The sequence below is a fragment of the Cydia strobilella genome, chromosome 20 (genome assembly GCF_947568885.1).
Source record: "Cydia strobilella chromosome 20, ilCydStro3.1, whole genome shotgun sequence".
In the NCBI taxonomy this organism is placed as follows: domain Eukaryota; kingdom Metazoa; phylum Arthropoda; class Insecta; order Lepidoptera; family Tortricidae; genus Cydia; species Cydia strobilella.
This window is the reverse complement of record NC_086060.1, coordinates 8,945,156-8,951,155: the sequence shown is the minus strand read 5'-3', so window position 1 is coordinate 8,951,155 and position 6,000 is coordinate 8,945,156. Positions and strand designations below refer to the sequence as shown.

General features: G+C 37.0%; 1 protein-coding gene across 1 annotated transcript in view; it reads left to right on the top strand.

Moving 5' to 3' along the window:
- The first annotated feature begins 299 nt into the window (after positions 1-299).
- Positions 300-6,000, top strand: part of LOC134750567 (uncharacterized) — a 95,099-nt gene continuing 89,398 nt past the window's right edge. Inside the window, exon 1 of the mRNA XM_063685775.1 lies at positions 300-511. The gene's annotated coding sequence lies outside the window, so the exon portion shown is untranslated. The remainder of the gene's footprint in view (positions 512-6,000) is intronic.

The window sequence follows — 6,000 nt, the reverse complement described above, 5'->3', positions numbered from 1 at the left end:
AATCTAGAGTCCGCCTAACTAAGCTATGGTAATTTGGCTCTCAGTAATTTTAATACAACGAAGTGTGGGCATGTCATTATGAACTTCATATTTACATAAAAAAATTACATTTAAAATGATATTCCCACATTTTATCATTACATATGCACAGTTAGCTTGGCCTGTCTATCTGGCAGACAGCAAAACGAAGAAAATAAAGTAATAGACAACGGCTATAATTCTAACGCGGCTTTCCCGCCCTCGCAGTGCGTGTTCGAAATATGAAAATTTGAATCGTTCGGCAAACATTTTTCAGGCTGTCAGTATCAGTATTCGCGCGGCACGCGCTGAGATCACTCGTGTTTGATAGTACACGCCGCTCGCTACGAAACTTTCGCGCGTAAAAGTTGCGAAGTTATTATATCGGAGTGAATTATTTTTGAATCGTGTAAATAAGTGTTTACTACATTGTACTATATGTGTTAATGTGTTTTTCAAGACGCTAGGTCGGAGTGTGGCCGAATTTCACCGCGTAAGTAGTTTCGTAGATTTCTTTGAACATTTTTATTTTCGTTTGACAATAATTGAAATTTCGGTCAGCGAACTGGGCTATTGGGATATATTTATCGATTCGTTGGCTAATTAAAGTGTCTGTGCCATTTGTCTCCTGCAATACGTGTATTTCAATTAGTCATTCAGTGGCTCATTGGGTCTTTGGCAACGCCGTGGTAGAGACTTGCTTCTTAATTATTATTGAAATGAGTAGTAAGTAATTAATGATAAATGACGCTTTGAGTTCGATAACGGATGGATGTGGATTTTTATTATAAAAAAACTAAGTATCCACTCTAGGGCACACCATACAAGAAAAATTGCCAGTCCATTTTTTTGTATGGTGGAAAAAAAGAACTGTTCCATTTAGGTAATAATTACCTATTTAAATTTCATTTCTTTTCAGAAAATAAAGTAAACTGATAATTTTGCCCTGAAATTTTTCGGAGCCTTATAAAAGAGGCTGGTGGATGTGACTGGGGACCGTAGGGCTGGCAGCTTCCTCGCACAGCGCATTAGTATTGCAGCGGAGGAATGCTGCCAGCACCTTGCCGAGGGGTGAATTTTTATTTTAGTTTAGGTTTAGGATACTATAATTTAGTTACGTTTAGTTTATAGGTTTTGATACTATATTTATTTGTTCCAATAAATTTATTTGTTTAATAAATGTTACTGATAAAAAAATGTAGTTAGAACACATAGGTATGATTATCGTAGTAGCATTTCATTTAAATAACATTTTATTGAATAATGTGATAAGAGAAGGGAATAGATTCTAAAAACATAACTTAAAAAAAAACATGACCGATCTTTCACATTTTTATGTGAAGATAATTTATTTTTACTGCACCTAGTGGCATTAACGATGCCATCAAATTGCTTTGTTTTGTATTTTTAAATTTAGAGTAGGTATATAAGTGTTTTCAATTTGAGTAATAATTCCTTTTTATGAGTTGTTTTGAAACTTGTATTGTTTTTTTTAATATAGTTGGTCAAACCAAATTGTCAGTAAATAAGAACAAAAAAAAAACTATAGGTACTCATCCTTTTCTTTTGGGTGCTAGTACAAAACAAGACAAATATAGTATATCTATGTTTGAAATGAGACAGTCCTTTGACAAACTAAAGGGGCCCAGAGACTATCAGTCCGCCGGACGATATCGGCCTGTCAGTTAGAACAAAAAATTGACAGTTCCGAACAACTGACAGGCCAATATCGTCCGGCGGACTGATAGTCGGTGGGTCCCTTTAAATACGCGCCTACTGTACTCGTATTGTAACATTTCTAACCTCCACCCAATCAGACCAAAATAGCAGGTAATAAATACTCGGATAAAAATATCCGTAATACATCACGATTACGCGCGTATTTCTATTATTTCGCCCCATACGTCCGGTCGTTACGGCCGTGTATCTTCGTTACTAACGCTTTATATGTGACGTTTTCAACCAAAAGGTACCACATTGTCGCTTGTCGATAAGGTTGATTTCGAATTGAAGCTATATGGAAAAAGCGCCTTATTGACAACCGATAATAAATACCCTTTTGGTTGAAATAAATTCTTAAAGAATAACAACAACATATATACCTACAACTTACACTTTGTTAATGTTATATAAAAGTATTAACCTTAGTAATATAAGTTAATCATTAAATTTAGATTAAGGTACTAACATTGAAAATGAGTGCACCATTTCGCCGTTAAACGCAAGTTTGGCGAAACTTGTATAAGTTTAAAATGTGTTATACTTTTTTGAAAAAAAAAAAAAAAAAAAAAAAAATGGCACAGTTATATTGTTATAGAAAGTGGTCAACCCTATAGTCTTTATCATACAGGCCATTGACCGATCCTTAACCACTGTAACTAAACTATAGGGTAGGGTTTTCAAAGAATAAATTCCCAGCAAACTGGAAATCGTTTTAATAGGTACCTTCATTTGATCCTAAAAGCGTGTAATCCGAGTTTGCTCTATCATTTAACTGAAGCAATACAAACACTACGTATTATCTTCAAAATATTCCCCTTTAGCTTTGATACACAAACGCAAACCGTTGTTAAATTTATCAACAATATTATATAAAAATCGGCCAAGTGCGAGTCGGACTCGCGCACGAAGGGTTCCGTACCATTACGGAAAAAACAGCAAAAAAATGACGTTTATTGTATGGGAGCCCCATTTAAATATTTATATTATTCTGTTTTTAGTATTTGTTGTTATAGCGGCAACAGAAATACATCATCTGTGAAAATTTCAACTGTCTAGCTATCACGGTTCATGAGATACAGCCTGGTGACAGACGGACGGACAGGCGGACAGACGGACGGACAGAGCGGACAGACGGACAGCGGAGTCTTAGTAATAGGGTCCCGTTTTTACCCTTTGGGTACGGAACCCTAAAAACGACAAGTTTAATATGTTAGACCAAGAAAAGTCTGCAATAATTTTGTTAGCACACGCAGTGCAAGTGTTATTTTAAACGTCAAATTTCTATGAAATTATGACGTACAAATGACACTTGCACTGCGTGTGCTATCAAAATCGTTGCAGACTATTTTTTATCAAGGTTCTTTGTGGTTTTGCCTGAGTTTTTTCTTCCACATATTTTTTAACCATAAAACTACGTCATTCAAATAATAATCACACTTGAAGGAAGTTATGCGAGTTCATTTTGGACCAAAGTTGAGCGCTTTACGATTAAAATTGTGTGGTTTTACGGTAGCTAATTAGCTAACATTATGAAATAATATCCTATTTTACCATTATGAAATAATATCAAATAATGAGAATGGAAATTTTTATATTACCAACTATAAAAAGTTTTTTACGCAGTACACATTTTGATACCTCGGTACAGTCGGTACCTACACCGATTTGCAAAAAAAATGTGAACAGGAACAGTCACCTGCATAAATAATTATGTTACTCTTCGAAGGCCGCAAAAATATGTGATACGCTCTTATTTTATTTTATTTTATTTTCTTTATTGGGGAAAAAAACAGATACAGGCCAGTGACAATACACAGATAAGATTATAAAATGATAGGTTTAGCATGCATCCTAACACAATTCCCACTAGGAGTTCAGGCATTAATTTTAAGACAGCGTTGTAATCGGAACTTAAACAGATATCCCTACTAAAACTAAAACTACACAACTAAAACTAAAACTAAACAATAACGATAATTACTCGTAACATAACTTAAGCAGCTAAACTTACATAAACACAAAAATAATTATTACAGAAATTACTGTAAATAAATAGTACACAAGAAATGAAGCTACAATATGGGTAATTAAAATTATAGGAGCAAGCTGACTTTGCGCTTGAAGTTAGATCGCGTATTATTAAATATGTCAACCGAGACTAGGCGTTTATTGTAATTATTACAAATTCTACGCAGCGGGGCTCGTGCCCCAGCATTAGTGGCGGGCGTCGGGACCGCGAATAGGGACGGTGTTCGTGTCCTGTAGGTGGCTCGGAAACTGATAGCCTCCAGGAGCTCCGGGCAGTTATACTGACTGGTACATATTTTATATAAGACGGTGGCATCTTGGGCGTGGCGTCTGCTCGCCAACGTCTTTAGCCTGTACCTTTCTAGTAGCTTGGTATATGATAAGAATGAATGTTCTCTCTCTCTCTCTGAGGAAGTGTTTCTGAACGGCTTCTACAGCATCTTTATACACAGCGTAATGCGGGTTCCATACCTCTGATACAATACTCCTCTGATACTCGAGGCAAGGTGGCACTAGAGAGTTATAGAGTATATGTGAGTATGTACGAGGAACTTTTCTTTAGGGGCTTGGCTGATCTGAGAATAAACCCTAACATTTGAAAAGCCTTAGACGTTATTTTGTTTATATGTTGGTCAAGCGTTAACTTCTCATCGAATGTCACCCCAAGGTCCTTATGGCTCTACAAATATTTAAGATCGTGTTAGATATTTTTGCGGCTTTCGTTGTGTAACATATTATTGCAGGTGCTTATACTGTACTTATTTATTTATTTATTATTTATTTGATACATGCACTAACAGCTTTTGGAGCTGATGCGTGTATATCGAGCACTTGTATTTTATTTTGCACTTTTCAAAGTTCTAAAATGTGTATCTAATCTATTTTTGAAAGTGTTCACTGACTTACTTAATGTTAAACGTCAAATAGTTTTACTTTTTAATTAATCGAATCGACATCGCTGTCAAAGTTTTGCAATTAGGTCCGGATCGTTAGCTTTGTAGGTTTACCAGCTAGTAGGTAGTAGGTGGGCGGGGCACATTGCTCGCAGAACTGATGGCCGGTGGGGCCGGAAGGTTCTGGAGTGGCGTCCGCGTACCGGAAGACGAACTGCCGGTAGGCCTCCAACGAGATGGAGCGACGACCTGGTGAAGGTCGCGGGAATTCGGTGGTTGCGAGCGGCACAGGATCGGTCGGAGTGGCGAGCCTTGGGGGAGGCCTATGTCCAGCAGTGGACGTCTATCGGCTGACATGATGATGATGATGATGATGATGAGGTAGGTACAAAATGTGGGCGCAATTCGGAATTGTTTTATTAAGGCTCCTGACATGCCAAAAATTGTGACATAGCTGTTTTAAAATTGACAATTTGGCCTTTGAACTTTTTGTTATTTCCTACTTAATATTATGTTTTTAGTATTTTTTGTTATAGCGGTAACATAAATACATCATCTGTCAAAATTTCAACTGTCTAGCTATCACGGTTCATGAGATACAGCCTGGTGACAGACGGACGGACGGACTGCGGAGTCTTAGTAATAGGTTCCCCTTTTTACCCTTTGGGTAGGTACGGAACCCTTAAAAATACTTTAAAAAAAAGAACGACATAACACTTTAGTTACCTACGTAACTAAAAAAATGTAATAAACTTTTAAGCGTTCGCGTTCTTCGCGTTCGAGGGTCAGATAATACAAAAAATATCAAGAGTGACCTCAGGCAAGGACCACTTAACTAAACGTGCCTCCTTAACTTTTAAATCTAAAGCGCGGCGCGGGTTCTCTATCTGTCTGCCCCACTAGGCCAATCAAATTTTTTTTTTCGAAGAATTAATTTACAGCAAACTGGAAATCGTTTTAATAGTCAGCTGCAGAGAAAAGGTACCCCACGTCCATACTAATTTACAGAACTTTGTATGCAGGAAGGGTGCCTATCTTCATTTGGTCCTAAATGCGTGTAATCTGAGTTTGCTCTATTCCAGGACCTCCTGCTTTTTTCAGCTTTTTGTTCGTAGATCGAAAACGGTACGTCCGACGGAAAATTTGTTATAATCGTGATGAAAATTGATATCTGAGGATCCGAAAGATACCTTAATATCAATACGTAGTCAGTGTTTGTAAAAAATAGCCGCCACTTTGAATTTCTTTTTTTTGTATAATCATAGTAAAAATCAGCAAACGCCTTTTCACCAGCGTCTGATCCTCCTAACCTTACTGGTAGTGCGTAGTAATTGATGTT